The 16139-nt window shown below is 44.0% G+C and overlaps 1 protein-coding gene across 7 annotated transcripts in view; it reads right to left on the bottom strand.

The window, feature by feature from the left end:
* The window catches only part of sgcg (sarcoglycan, gamma), a 600494-nt gene that overhangs the window by 487310 nt on the left and 97045 nt on the right, over window positions 1-16139 (bottom strand). For 4 of the 7 annotated variants that reach the window (XM_067986057.1, XM_067986056.1, XM_067986055.1 and 1 more), the window contains one exon: window positions 9576-9677. The exons of 2 other annotated variants lie outside the window; for them this stretch is intronic. The gene's annotated coding sequence lies outside the window, so the exon portion shown is untranslated. Of the gene's footprint in view, window positions 1-9555; window positions 9678-16139 lie in introns of all 7 variants that reach the window. One more of the 7 variants, XM_067986059.1, reaches the window with a different exon arrangement.

Below are 16139 nucleotides of genomic sequence, written 5' to 3' on the forward strand. Positions count from 1 at the left end.
GGCCTGCTGCAAGTTGCACCTCTTCTGTTGCTGCATGGACAACTGGCTCTTCGAGCTTCAGAGGAGGCTGTCAATGGGCGGGACCATGCATTACCATCCTGAGAGGAAGCATCATCATCTGACTATATTCTTGCCAGGCCACTGGTTCTGGGCACTGATCTACAGAGAAGCAGACCTAAAAGTATCACTAAGATCAGTGATACCCTGCCTGTCAAGGCCAGAAGAGACAGCCTTCTCCAATCTGGCATTCATGGCAGCAAAGGTAGCACAGACTGCTTTGAGGGCCTTTGTCATGGGGTTTTTGCAGATGTCCCTGGAACTGCCAAAACCCTATGATGCACTGCAGTGCTGCTAAATTGTCCTCCAATGTCCTGTGCATGCTGCCAGTGGCCTCCTCCACCTGACTCACCATTTGCAGCACATTATCTGATAGTTTCCTCATGCCTGCATCAATACTTGATGCTCTGCCATCATCATTCTTTTAAATGCAGGATCATGAGCTGTAGATCCCCAAGCTCTTCAGCCAAGAGGTGATGCCTCCTGACCACCAGACAATAATGTCATCTTCCTCATGTGCCACCACCATCTTCTTCTGCTTATTCATGCTCTATGTGCTTTCCTTTATGTTACTTTCTAACTTCCCCAGGGTGTAAGTCTCTGAGCCAGTACTTTGGAGGGACAGAGCGACATTGGTGCATGCTGGATTATAAGGAGCTTGCTTCTTCCTCTTGCTGTGACATTTAACGAAGATAAAGAGGAAGAGATGTTAAAATTGTTTCTGGCAATTTGGATGGACATTAAAGATCCCATGGCATTATTCGAAGAAGGGCGGAGAGTTCTCCTGGTGTTCTGGGCAACATTCCTCCCTCAATAAATATCATCAAAAAAACATTAACTGGTCATTTATTTCAGTGCTAGTTGTTGGGCTTTGCTAGCACAGAATAGTTGCTGTGTTTGCCAACATAACAGTTACTGCACTACAAAAGTAATTCATGTGTGAAGCACTTTGAGATGCTTTGATATGATAAGTTGCTATTTATTGGATCAGTTATCCTCCTCCTCCTGACTGCACAAAATGTTCAGATCATAGAATCATAGAAAGGTTACAGTACGGAAGGAGGCCATTCGGCCCATCGAGTCCACACCGGCTCCATGCAAGAGCAGCCCAGCCAGTCCCACTCCCCCGCCCTTTCCCTGTAGCCCTGCAAATGTTTTCCTTTCAAGTACTTATCCAGTTCCCTTTTGAAGGCTGTGAGTTCTGCCAGCATAGCAGGCCGATCAAAGTTTAGGGTTCTCACTGTGCTAGGGTCCTAAAGCTCCTGGTGACACACTTTACTCATTTAGTGAAAATCCAGAATTTTATAAATCTTTAATAATATTGTGGGGAAAATACAAACTCACAATACATTATTTACATCCACCCATGAGTAATCCATTGAGTCAGAAAAATCGATAATATATTAGGAATACCCTCAGTGAGAGTGGGAATAACCCAACTGTGAAACCTAGCACAATCAGACTGATGGTTTTGACCTGTGTTTTTGATAAGATTTTACAACAATTTTGAAGCAGAGACAAAATGGGACACCATAGGAAGAATGTAGGGCTAGAAATTTGGCCATGTAGCGCCCATTTTTCAGGCGCTACACGGCCTCGTAAGGACCCTCAATTGCATCCAAAATAGCGTGACGTGCGCCGGACGCCATCTTGGTAAAGGTGTTTGTGCACATGCTGATAACGATCGCCAATACCATGTAAAGTAAGAAGAATATGCATTAAATCAGCTGATTTAAAGGGATAGATACCATTTTAGCACACATCGCTTCTCTTAACCACGAACAGCTGAACATGTCTTAGATGGCCTGGGGGACCCCCACCAGTGCTATTTAAAGGGACCATGCAGGATTTACAGGTTAGTTGCTGAATTATTGCTTCTGGCTGCTGATGCATTTGTACCTGTTTTTGGAGGTGTCCTATATTTGAATACTAGGACTAGGTGACATAGCCTAAAATTTACAGCCAGGACTTGCAGGAGTGAAGTTAGGCAATGCTTCTACATGCAAAGTGTGGTAGAAGTTTGGAAGGCTCTTCTGCAAACGGCAGTTGATGCTAGCTCAATTGTGAATTTTAAATCTGAGATCGATAGATTTTTGTTAACCAAGGGTATTAAGGGATATGGGGCTAAGGTGGGTATATGGAGTTAAGTCATAGATCAACCATGATCTCAGTGAATGGCGGAACAGGCTCGAGGGGCTAAATGCCACTGCTCTCGTTATTTGCCATCTTCTCCTTCAAGAAAGTGGGATGTGTGTCAGTGAGTGTCCTGCAGGATGTTTGGGTGATGTGCCTGTCATGGTTGAATAGCTGCCAGTGTGTGTGGCCTGTGAGTTGTGGGTGTGCGGCTTGCAACAGTGATAAAGTGTGAAGGTGAGAAGAAGCATCTGATTGGAAGAGATGAGTACTGATTGAAAGAGTTTGTTGGTATGTGGGTAATGGAGGTGTGGTGCGTGGAGCAGTGGATGAGGCCAGTGGTGCAGTTGGTGGGAGATGCCACTTAACAGTTGACCTCACTCACCTTGACCATTCGTGTCAAAGCATTGAATTTCTTCCTGCACTGCATCCATGTTCGTGGTGCTATGCGCCTGGCATTGACTTCGTCCCCCACTGCCTCCCACTGCCTCTTCAGCATACGTCTGAAGGGCCTCTTGCCCCCCTGCGGATATAGGATGACCCTCCTCCTGTCCACCTCTTGCACCAAGGCCTCTAGTGGATCAGCAGAGAACCTTGGTGCACGCTCTCTCGCAGGCCTGGTACAAACTCAGATCGACAGATTGGTGAGGTCTGGCATGCAGATTGGAGGATGTAGGATTTAGTAGAGCACAATCTTTATTCAATGTTTTAACATAATTCAGCAGTTTGTAAACATAGGGACGGAACCAGCATCTGTGTTTTATGTGTGCGACGTCTGATCTCCGTTCAGACTCCGTGTGGACCCATATCTTATTTTTTGCAAATAAGAGGTGCAGGCTGCCTTTAAGAGATACAGGCTGCCTTTAAGAGGTGCGAGCAACTCACACGATATTGGGGTCCCCTGCTGGTGAGAACACTGAACAACACAGCTAGGCTAGCTGCGCTACAATCAGGTAAATGAGGAGGCAGCATGAACCTCTCGTGCTGCTTGCATTGGAACGGCTGGGTGCGGGTTAATCGTGCACCCTGACCCCCATGCCCAGTTTCGGGCCTTATCGAATTTAACCCCCGTAGTCTTTTTGAGGTCTGACATCTTAATTGCTGCACAACCACATTATCCTAGCTTTATAGCGGGATCATACTTAATGACTGGCAAGAAAGTACCTTGCTAATTTATTTCTTTAAGAATTTGTTTATCAAGAACAACTCCTTGGAATTCAGCAGCATGTTTCTGTGAATATACTGGAAATGCAGAACAGGTCAAACAGCATCTGAAAGAGAAAATTAGGCTCATGTTTTGAGTAAGTCCTTTTTCTCTCCCGTTCAATTTCCTGACTTATATATTTACAGTTCCAATTTTTACATCTGCATGGATGGTCCTGCAGACTGCAAAAATTCTAGATTATTATATACAAGAGGGAAATAATAAAACAATAACTGTCTGGCAGTCTCTATGATGCTTTCAGTTATTTAGTTGAAAATTATTATTTCATTCTTGTCTCAAAAGAATAAAATAGAAGAGTTTTTACTAAATTTTAAAATTAGGGAGTTATACGGAACAGTGCTGCGATAAAACAAGGACCAATCAGCTTTCTGAATTCCTCCTGACCTGTTACCCACACCCATGTTCGTTTATTCTGTTACTGGATCTGGTTTTCAGAGTGAGGCCCTGAAATTTCAGGGGTTGGAGAGGTAAAGCCTGATTTCCATGCAGGGGGACAGGTATTTGGAGTGGAGCCCAATTCTGCCAGGATTCTGCCCCATTTAGATTAGCCCTTTAAATTCCGGTGGTGGGGGGGGGGGCATGGGCAGATCTTGTACCCACCCTCCAATAGGAAGAGGGCATGGCTGGGGAAGTTCCCAGGCTTCCTAACATAATCCACCCTTTAAGCCCTCCATGAAGCCTCACACCAGCTGAGCGCTAACGTGCGTACCACCAAAGCTCCAGTAAAGGTCCCAGAAGCTCCTGAGAGAAAGATAATCGTCTTTTGAGGGGATAAATTGCCTTTTTTTCAAATGGTGCATTGGCCTCTTGGAGCTGAAGACATCCTTACCTTTTTGTCCTTCACTCCCGGGATGTGCCTTAGGGGGTCCCCCTCGAGGAGTGGTTTTGAGCCGCTCCACTTTCATGCAGACAGAAAGAGCCAGATGCCACTGAAGGGCCACCAAAGGGCCCTTGCAGGTACAAATGAACCTGTCCCCAGCACTTGGGACAGGGACCCCACTTGCGGCTAGGGCGAGCAGAGATTCTACTCTGCCTCACTTGCCTCACCGATGGAGCAGGGCCCCAGGAATTTCAGGGTCTGACTATTAGAACATGCCTGCAGTTTGTCATTTAAGTAGCAAGGTAGCTGAGGTTGGTCACTTCTACACACAAGTTGGCAGTTATGCTTGAAGGATACTGATTAAAGGGTGTGATCATAGAGAAACTTTGGTGTTGCCAAGAAGTGGTTTCCACTTTCCGGCAACGCTAAAATTGTGGTACAAGAACATAGGAAATAGGAGCAAGAGTAGGCCATACAGCCCCTCATGGCTGATCTTCTACCTCAACTCCACTTTCCTGCCCTATCCCCATATCCTTTGATTCCCTTAGTGTCCAAAAATCTATCAATCTCAGTCTTGAATATACTCAACAGCACTCTAGGGTAGAGAATTCAAAAGATTGACAACCTTCTGAGTGAAGATATTTTTCTTCATCTCGGTCCTAAATGGCCGACTCCTTATCTTGAGACTATAACCCCTAGTTCTACACTCTCCAGCCAGAGGAAACTACCTGTCAACATCTACCCTGTCAAGCCATCTAAGAATTATATATGTCTCAATGAGATCACCTCTCATTCTTCTAAACTCCAGAGAATATGGGCCCATTGTACTCAATCTCTCCTCATAGGATAACAGGATTCAATCTAGTGAACCTTTGTTGCACCCTCTCTAAGGCAAGTATATCCTTCTTAGGTAAGGAGACCAAAACTCTACACAGTACTCCAGGTGTGGTCTTACCAGAGCCCTATATAATTGCAGCAAGACCTCAAAACTCTTATAGTCCCACCCCCTTGCAATAAAGGCCAACATACCATTTGCCTTCATAACTTCTTGTTGCACCTGCATGTTAACTTTCTGTGATTCATGTACAAGGACACACAAATTACAAATTCATCTGAATACCAACATTTCTTAATTTCTCACCTTTTAAAAAATATTCTGCTTTTCTATTCTTCCTACCAAAGTGGATAATTTCACATTTCTCCACATTATACTCCATCTGCCAACTTCTCGTCCACTCACTTAACCTGTCCATATCCCTTTGCAGTCTCTTTGCGTTCTCCTCACAGCTTACTTTCCCACCTAGCTTTGTATCGTCAGCAAACTTTACTAATCTTAATTACTTTAAGTTCCTTTCTCTCACTAGACCCTTGGTTCCCCACTATTTCTGGGGGCTTTTTTGTGTCTTCCACTGTGAAGACAGATACAAAATATTTGTTTAACGTCCCTGCCATTTCCTTATTCCCCATTATAATTTCTCCTCTCTGCCTCTAAAAGACCCACGTTTACTTTCGCTATTCTCTTGGTTTTTACATACTTGTAGAAACTCTTACAATCTGTTTTCATATGACTTGCTAGTTTACTCTCATCCCTTGCTGATTTCTAAAACCCTTCCAATCCTTAGGCTTACTACTCTTTTTGGCAACATGGTAAGCCTCTTCTTTTAATCTAATATCATCCTTAACTTCTCTAGTTAGCCACGGTTGGATCACTTTTTCCATGGAGTTTTTATTCCTCAAGGGAATGTATATTTGTTGAGAATTATGAATTATTTCTATAAATGTTCACCATTGCTTACCTAATGTCATATCTTTTAATCTAATTTCCCAATCTACCTTAGCCGATTCGCCCATCATACCTATGTAATTGGTTTTGCTTAAATTTAAGACCCTAGTTTCAGACTTAACTACATCACTCTCAAACTCAATATGAAATTCTATCATATTATGATTACTTTCTCCCAGAGGATCCTTAACTAAGGTTATTAATTAACCCTGTCTCATTATACAATACTAGATCTAAAATAGCCTATTCCCTAGTTGGTTCCTCGAGATATTGTTCTAGAAAACTGTCTCGTATGCATTCCATGAACTCGTTCTCCAAACTACTTTTACCAATTTGGTTTGCCCAGTCTATATGAAGATTACCCTTGTTACATGCTTCCTTAATTTCCTAATTTATACTCTGTCCAACACTATAAGTACTGTGAGGGGGTCTATAAACTATTTCCACCAGTGTTTTATGCCCCTTGTTGTTTCTTAGCTCCACCCATACTGATTCTACATCCTGATTTTCTGAGCCAAGATCCTTTCTCACTATTGCCTTTATCTCATCCTTTATTATCAGGGCTACCACCCACCCCCCACCCCGCTCCTTTTCCATTTTGCCTATTTTTTCTAAAAGTCAAGTACCCTGGAATATCTGTTCCCAACCTTGATCACCCTGCAACCATGTCTCAATAATGGCTACTAGATCAAACCCATTTATCTCTATTTTTGCCATTATTCATCTATCTTGTTACGAAAGCTTTGTGCATTCAGATATAGCGCCTTTAATTTTAACTTTTTACTAATCTGGAGTTAGGGCCTGACCTGTGGAAGCAGACGATAATGCCACTCACAGGAGGGTGTAGTCTCACATTGATCTGAGAAATCAGTCGGGCGGTAAGGCATGGAATGTTTGCTGGAAGCCAAACAGATATCTTCCAATGTTAAGTTGAAGAAAGTTCTGGCTCATCCACAACTTAATGTCCAACAAGAATTCAGCAGCGCAGTAATAGTCAAGAGCTGTGATGTAGAACTAAAGCTTGGGTGTGATCAGCCTACATGTGGAAGGTTTTTCCATGCATATGGATAAAGGGGGTGAATTTATGCTGGGGTTCTTCTGTTCATCTGCCGTAATTTAAATGGAAGAGTTGTGGATACCCCAGAAAAATGTTTATACTATTTTTCTGAGGTTTCCATGGCCCTTCCGCTGATGTTACAGCATACAAGTGGGAGAACCTCTGTGGAAATTCATCCCTAATGCTGCTAAGGGGGGTCATGTAGACAAAGAATAGAAGAGGGGCATCAATACATCAGAAATGACCATGCAGTATTGGAGGAAATGCTATTGCAGAAAATTTGCTGGCTACTTTAGGACGGGTGGGAATGGAACATGAGACAGTAGTCCCATGGAGTTGATCACAGAGAAGACACTGTGAAGGAGGATAGAATGGGCAGCCATGCTGAAGACTGCGGAGGTTGAGGAGGACAAGGAGGAATAATCCTTAGTCACAGTTGTAGACGTTGTCATTGGTCATTTTGATCAGGCTAGTCTTGGTACTGTGAGTGGGACGGAAACTAGACTGAAGGAATTCAAGCAGGCAGTGGTGGGTGAGGTGAGCGTGGAACTGTGGGGCACTGACACATTGAAAGACCTTAGAGAAGAAAAGAAGGTTAGCGATGGAGTGGGCTTTTTAAGGAAGGAATGATCATGGCAGTTTTGAAGGTGTGAGGCACTGCTTGTGAAAAGAGAGGCAGCAATGACGTCAGCAAGTATTAGGCCAAAGGGAGATAGTTGAGTGATCAAGAATTAGGTCAGAATGAGGTTGTGGGATCTCATGGAGGGGATGAATTTGATGAGGAATGGGAGGGGGTGATGGGTAGATGTTATAAAGTGTTGTGGCTGCCCTTTTTACCACCACTGGGTAATAGGACAGTAGAATTATCAGCCACTGGAAAATCCAGTCCTAGCAGTGCCTCACATATTTTAAACTGTTTAGTAAACCTAAGATTTTAACTTGAAGTTTCAAAATATATATTCATTAAATGATAAGAATTCAGCTAAATCTATTCTGAAAATACACAGTGGTCTGAACTGTCTGACTGACTGTCCTATTAAATGCAATAGTGAAGTTAGAAACTGGGAGTGGGAAGATGATTTAAGACTCAGGAGCTCACGGTGGGTTTTAAGTTAAAAGACTGTATGCACTGGTGCTGCTACCAACTCCTCCTCCAGCTGTTTATTAACTCACGTTGGAATTCACACATGGTACTTGGAGTGTTCTGGTCCAAGGATATTTTAAGCCTGGCAAAGAATTAGCAGAAAATGTACTCACATGGTGAGCCAGGCCTCACGTTCTGACCCTGTAGACTGATGCCATAAAACTGCTGCTGAGTTTGCTTCATAACATCAGCCCACTCTGCCCCCAGAACTTTTGTTTGTTCCTTTAGAAACAAATGTCACACTCATGCAGTGCAGCTCTTTAAAGATACAATGCTTACAAGTTTTGATTTTATAGATCATTACTTATTAAAGATTTTTTTTCTTCTTTTAGGTGAGATCCAGTCCCATTTTGTTTGCAAATGTTACAGACTCCATGGCACTGGTGTCAGGCGGATGAATTAAAAAGAGTTCACGCCAGAATAATTTGCAAACTAACAGGCAATTGAGGAGTCTGCCCTCACAAACATGATGGAAACAAATGAGAAATAGATTGGATATGAAAGACAAGCTTTCCTGAGTAGCGTACTTCAATAATGAATAATGTTGGGGTGCATTTGCTCCATATATTAAAGGTTTGAATGTCTACGATTGCCCAATCTCTGGAGTTTGGTCGATGATATCATTTGCAAACTTACTTTCCTCTCTGCTATCAGATTCCAGTGTGTGACTTGTTTTCTAATTGTAGAAGTGGAGCCACACCCTGCCTCAGATACTTTGTTATTCCATTAGATTCACTTATTTCTTAAACACATTTTATAGACAAGTCAGCGCTTCTGAACTCAGAATTTGGGTCTGTCATTGAAAATAAATGTTAAAAGTAGCAAATATATTTGTGGGGAACTGAAAAGCTGTAAATCAAGATCAAAGGTTTTCACTACCATCATTTATGAGCATCAACCTGTATCACATTTTACTGTAGCTTTTTCAACATTTTATTAATTGCAAATCATCCAATGCCACGCTGAACGGATTCAGGCTGAAATATGTCACCCATGACTACAGTATATAATATCTCAATACATAAACAAGGATACAGATCGATTAACTCCAAGGGCTTTAGTGCTGACATCTCTAGTTATCAGTTGGCTATGACACCTTGCATGGTTTTATCATCTATTACGTGAAATAACTGCACAAAAACTTCTCTGTATCACATCATGAGTAACAATCACCCCTACTTATCAAATTGCAAGCTTGTCAAAAATAGAAAGGTACTGATTACAGTTTCATATGGAAACAAAAAGTGTGTCTCCTGTTAATGAAGAGGTAACATTCAAAAAACGGCATTTTATTAAAAGTACAGTGTTAGGAATAACAAAGGTGAAGGTTAACTACCAAGTTGCACTGTTTCCTACCCTAGTTTCTTGTGCTGGACTTGTTTTTCTGTTGAGGTCTCCCTGGATTGCTGTGCTTCGCACTACTGTTCAGTGCTGAGACTCGTATCAGACATCCAACAGCTGCAGGTCATAAATTTAGGTCTGTCATGGTTCAAACTAATCATGTGGGTACCAGACACTCGTTGCCTTTTATAAATTCCCTGCCCAGGATTCCTTTTCTTTGCTTGCATTCAAAATATTTACTACTATTTGAAAAAATGATTAACTGGCAGTTTTCAAACCTCCAGACCCGATTATAATAAATACTTGGCAAATGATTCTTTATTTATATGCAAGGTTTTTATAAAAATATGTATACAATTTAGACTCTTGAGGTCCATAGGCTCCCACAGCACAATGGCACAAATGCAATTTGAAGTAGTACTTTACGTGAGTATAGGAACAGGTTTTGTGCCGACACCAGGGCAAATCCCCCTTTCCCCTCACTAGTGTTACAGCCTTGCCATAAGGGCATATTGGATGAAAGCAAAGCAGCTTTATATTTTGGGTGCTTGACAATGCTCATTTTCCCTTTTGCTCAGGGCAAAGTCATGTGGAGATTTGTTCAGGGATGGGATCTGTTACAGTTAGACTTCGGTCTGGGAATCCTTTTTATACATATTTTTAAAAATCTACAGTCAAAGCATTCAGCTCTAATCCTTGTTCAGACCAGAATTTCAACACCTATGGCCTGGAATTTGCTCTGGGCAGTGGAGCAACTTCACGCCGGTCCATTCATTTCACCGGTGAGCTGTCCTTCCCACGCAGCTTTCAAATGAGCAGGGAATCTTGTGCAGCAACTTTCGGATTTCTGCATTTGACTGCATGCCTGCTCACTGGAAGTTGCTCTTCTATCTGTCCTTAAGTAACGGTGAGCGCTGTTCGGCTTTCTGATATTTTTGGAGCAAATTCCGGGCCAATATTGAATTTTGTTTTTTTTTAGGGAGGGTGGTAAAAGTTAAAATGAAAACATTAACATTTTTGGGAAAAAAAAAGTTAGTTTTACAAAGTATGTAACCATTTCACTGAGGATGCTTCATGAAGCCATCTCTCATGTTTTACTTTTCAGGATACCAATAGGTCTGAACACAGATGGGTAGTGAGCAACTTTGCCTTTGTTTTGGTGCCCAAGTTGACTGAAGGGTAAATCAGTGCTCAGTCTAGTTTGGCAAGAAGAACATTGGAAGTAGGGATCTTAATGAGGATAAAAATAGATAAAGAGGAGGTACTTAAAAGGTGGAAAAGTCATCCGGTCCGGATGGGATGCATCCTATGTTGCTGGGGGAAGTAAGGGTGGAGATAGCAGAGGCTCTGCCCACAATCTTTCAATCCTCCTTTGATATGGGAGCAGTACCAGAGGACTGGAGGATTGCAAATGTTACACCCCTGTTCAAAAAAGGGGAGAGGGATAAACCCAGCAACTGGAGGCCAGTCAGCCTAAAGTCAGTGGTGAGGAAACTTCTAGAGACAGCAATCAGAGACAAAATTATTTGTCACTTAGAAAAATATAGGTTAATAAATGACAGCCAGCACAGATTTGTTAAAGGCAAATCGTGTTTGACTAACTTGATTGAGTTCTTTGATGAAGTAAAGGAGAGGGTTGATGAAGGTAGTGCGGTTGATGTTGTGTAAATGGACTTTCAAAAGACGATTGATAAAGATTTCAGAAGGGAAAGTCATATCTAACCAACTTTATTGAACTCTTTGAAGAAGTAACAGAAAGAGTAAACAAGGGTAATGTAGTAAATGTAATATATTTGGATTTTCAAAAGGCCTTCGATAAGGTACCGCATTCTAGACTCATGACTAAGGTCAGAGCATGTGGAGTCAGGGGACATATAGAAGAATGGATAGCAAAAGCAAAATCTGCAGATGCTGGAAAAAGGAAACAAAAACAGAAAATGCTGGAAATACTCAGCAAATCAGGCAGCATCTGTGGAGAAAGAAACAGAGTTAATGTTTCAGTCGATGATCATTCGTCAGAACTGGAAGAAGTTGAAGATTTAACAGTTTTTAAGTAAGTACAGAGTCAGGCAGGTGGGGGGGAGGGGCAGGAAGGGGAGGAGAGAACAAAAGGGAAGGTCTCTGAGAGGATGGAGGGCAGGAATGATTAAATGACAAAAGGGATGATGGTGCAAGGCAAGGAGGGTGGTACTGGGACAAGTAAAGGAACAAAAGATGGGTATAGAGGAGCTGTAAATGGCAACAACAGAACCATTACCAGTTCCTACTGACCGAAAAAATGGGAGCAGTGGTTATGATCTGAAGTTGTTGAAATCAATGTTGAGTCCAGAAGGTTGTAAAGTGCCTTATTGAAAGATGAGGTGCTGTTCCTCGAGCTTCTGTTCAGCTTCTTTGGAATAGTGTAGGAGGCCGAGGACAGAGCGGTCAGTGTGGGAGTGGAATTAAAATGGCAAGCGAACAGAAGGTCAGGGTCACGCTTGCGGACTGAGCGGAGGTGTTCAAAGCGATCACCCAATCTGCGTTTGGTTTCCTCAAAGTAGAGGAGACCACATTGTGAGCAGCGAATACAGTATACTAAATTAAAAGAAATACAATTAAATCGCTGTTTCACCGGGAAGGAATGTATGGGGCCCTGGACGGTGGGAAGGGAGGAAGTGGAAGGACAGATGATGCATCTCCTGCGCTCACATGGGAAGGTGCCATGGGGAGGAGAGCAGTTGTTGGGGGTGATTGAAGAGTGGACCAGGGTGTCACAGAGGGAGCAGTCCCTTTGGAATGGTGAAAGTGGAGGGGAGGGGAAGATGTGTTTGGTGGTGGCATCGCGTTGGAGGTGGCGGAAAAGGCCAAGGAAGAGACATTGAAGGTGGAAGCTAGTGGGGTGGAGGGTGAGGACGAGGGGGACACTATCATGGTTCTGGGAGGGAAGGGAAAGGGTGAGGGCAGAAATGCGGGAATTGGGTCGGATACGGTTGAGGGCCCTGTCAATGTACCGGAAAATGAGGTGAGGGGGGGACCTGAGTTGGATTAGAACAAAAAATGTTCCACATATCCCACGAAAAGGCAGGCATAGCTAGGACCCTTACGGGTTCCCATAGCCACACCTTTTATTTGGAGGAAGTGAGTGGAGTCAAAGGAAAAGTTAATCAACGTAAGAACAAGTTCAACCAGGCAGAGGAGGATGGTAGTGGATGGAGACTGGTTGAGCCCCTGTTCAAGGAAGAAGCAGAAGGCCCGCAGGCCGTCCTGGTGGGGGATGGAGTTGTAGAAGGATTGGACGTCCATGGTAAAAAAGAGACGGTTAGGGCCGGGGAACTGGAAACTGTTAAAGTTGTGGACGGCGTTGGAAGAGTCATGGATGTAGTCGGAAGAGACTGGACAAGGGGAGAAAAAATACAGTCAAGATAGGAAGAAATAAGTTCCGCAGGGTACGAACAGGCTGAAACATGGGTCAATCAGGGCAGTCCTGCTTGTGGATCTTGGGAATGAGGTCGAAGCGGGCTGTGCGGGATTAGGGGACTATGAGGTTGGGGGCCATGGGGGGAAGATCTCCACTGGAGATGAGGTAAGTGACGGTCTGGAAAACAATGGCTTGATGTTTGGTGGTGGGGTTATGGTCCAAGGGGAGGTAGGAGAGGTGTCAGAGAGTTGGTGTTCAGCCTCCGCAAGGTAGAGGCCTGTTCGCCAAACAACAATAGCGCCGCCCCTGTCAGCAGGTTTAATGACAATGTCAGGGTTGGACCTGAGAGAACGGAGTGCTGCAAGTTCAGAGGGAGATTGGTTAGAGTGAGTGAGGGGAGTAGAGAAATTGAGGCAGCCGATATCACACTGACAGTTCCCAATGAAAAGATCAAGAGAGGGTAAGAGGCCAGAGGGAGGGGTCCAGGTGGAACTAGAACTCTGAAGGCGGGAGAAAGGGTCCGCCGAGCAGCGGAAGACTCCTGGCCAAAGAAGTGGACGCGGAGGCGGGGGTGACGGAAGAAGAGCTCAGCATCGTGTCGAGCTCGAAATTCATTGAGGTGGAGTGTAAAAGGGTGAAGCTGAGACCTTTGCTGAGGACTGATAGTTCGGGGTCAGAGAGGGGAAGGTCAGAGGGGATAGTGAAAACACGACAATAGTGAGGTTGGAGGGAAGGATGGGGTCAGAGGAAAGTGAATTGGAAGAAGGATCAGAAGGGGGGTTGGTGTCTAAGAATTGTTGAAGCTTGCGATCTGAATGGATAGCAAGTTGGCTACAAAACAGAAAACAGAGAGTAGGGATTAAGGGTAGCTGCTCAGACTGGCAAAAGGTGGTAAGTGGTGTTCCACAGGGATCGGTGCTTGGACCACTGTTGATCACGATTTACATTAATGATTTGGATTTGGGAATCGGAAATAAAATTTCAAAATTTGCAGACGACACCAAGTTTCGGGGTGTAGTTAACACAAAGGAGGAATTCAAGAGGACATTAATAAACTTTCAGAATGGGCGTAAAATTGGTAAATAAAATTCAATATAGATAAGTGTGAGGTGGTGCATTTTGGTAGGAAGAATAAGGAGGCCACATACTGCTTGGATAATAAGAGTCTAAATGAGATAGAGGAGCAAAGAGATCTAGGGGTACAAATACACAAATCACTAAAATTAACCATGCAGGTTAATAAAGCCATAAAAAAGACAAATCAAGCACTCGGGTTCATTTCTAGAGGGACAGAATTGAAAAGCTGAGAAATTATGTTAAACTTGTATAGAACACTTGGAGTACTGTGCACTGTGCTGGTCTCCATATTATAGAAAGGATATAGAGCCATTGGAGATGGTGCAAAAAAGATTCATAAGGATGATACCAGAACTGAGAGGATATCCTGATCAGGAAAGGCTGAACATGCTGGGGCTCTTTTCTCTAGAAAAGAGAAGACTGAGGGGTGACCTGATGGAGGTCTTTAAGATAATGAAAGAGTTTGACAGTATAGATTTAGAACAAATATTTTCACTTGTGGGAGAGTCCAAAATTAGAGGTCAAAATAGTTGCTAATATATCTAATAGGTAATTCAGGAGAAAGTTCTTTACCCAAAGAGTGGTAAGAATGTGGAACACGCTACCACAAGGAGTAGTTGAGGCAAATAGCATAGATACATTTAAGGGGAAGCTAGATAAGCACATGGGTGAGAAAGGAATAGAAGGGTATGCTGATAGGGTTAGATGAAGTAGGGAGGGAGGAGGCTCATAAACGTCGGCATAGACCAGTTGGGCTGAATGGCCGGTTTCTGTGCTGTAGTTTCGATGTAACTCGATGTACAACATAATAGACTTGTTAGCAAAATTGAAGCCCATGTGATTAAAGGGGCAGCAGCAGGGTGGATGCAAAATTGGCTAAGAGACAGAAAGCAGAGAGTAGTGGTGAACAGTGGTTTTCCAGACTAGAGGGAAGTATATAGTGGTGCTCCCAGGGGTCAGTATTAGGACCGCTGCTCTTTTTGATACATATTAATGACATGGACTTGGATATGCAGATAATGAAGCAGTCCGTGCCTGCATGCAGCAAGACCTGGACAACATCCAGCCTTGGGCTGATAAGTGGCAAGTAACATTCGCGCCAGACAAGTGCCAGGCAATGGCCATCTCCAACAAGAGAGAGTCTAACCACCTCCCCTTGACATTCAACGGCATTACCATCGCCGAATCCCCCACCATCAACATCCTGGGGGTCACCACTGACCAGAAACTTAACTGGGACAGCCACATAAATACTGTGGCTACAAGAGCAGGTCAGAGGCTGGGTATTCTGCGGCGAGTGACTCACCTCTTGACACCCCAAAGCCTTTTCACCATCTACAAGGCACAAGTCAGGTGTGCAATAGAATACTCTCCACTTGCCTGAATGAGTGCAGCTCCAACAACACTCAAGAAGCTCGACACCATCCAGGACAAAGCAGCCCGCTTGATTGGCACCCCATCCACCACCCTAAACATTCACTCCCTTCACCACCGGCGCACCGTGGCTGCAGGATGCACTGCAGCAACTTGCCAAGGCTTCTTCGACAGCATCTCCCAAACCCACGACCTCTACCACCTAGAAGGACAAGGGCAGCAGGCACATGGGAACAACACCACCTCTACGTTCCCCTCAAAGTCACACACCATCCTGACTTGGAAATATATCACCGTTCCTTCATCGTCGCTGGGTCAAAATCCTGGAACTCCCTACCTAACAGCACTGTGGGAGAACCTTCACCACACGGACTTCAGCGGTTCAAGAAGGCGGCTCATCACCTCCTTCTCAAGGGCAATTAGGGATGGGCAATAAATGCTGGCCTTGCCAGCGACACCCACATCCCATGAACGAATTTAAAAAATGATGCTGTGTGCCCCATTGCCTCTCACTATCTTTTGGGTATATGTCTAGAGGGCCTCTTGCTCCCCGCCCACCCCATGGTTATAGGATGTCCCTCCTTCTGTCCACCTCTTGCACCAAGGCCTCTAGTGCATCAGCAGAGAACCTTGGTGCGTGCACTTTTGCAGGCCTGGTACAAACTCAGATCGGCAGATTGGTGAGATCTGGCGTGCAGATTGGAGGATGTGGGATTTAGTAGTGTGCAACC

Source organism: Heptranchias perlo, chromosome 6 (assembly GCF_035084215.1).
Source record: "Heptranchias perlo isolate sHepPer1 chromosome 6, sHepPer1.hap1, whole genome shotgun sequence".
Lineage (NCBI taxonomy): Eukaryota > Metazoa > Chordata > Chondrichthyes > Hexanchiformes > Hexanchidae > Heptranchias > Heptranchias perlo.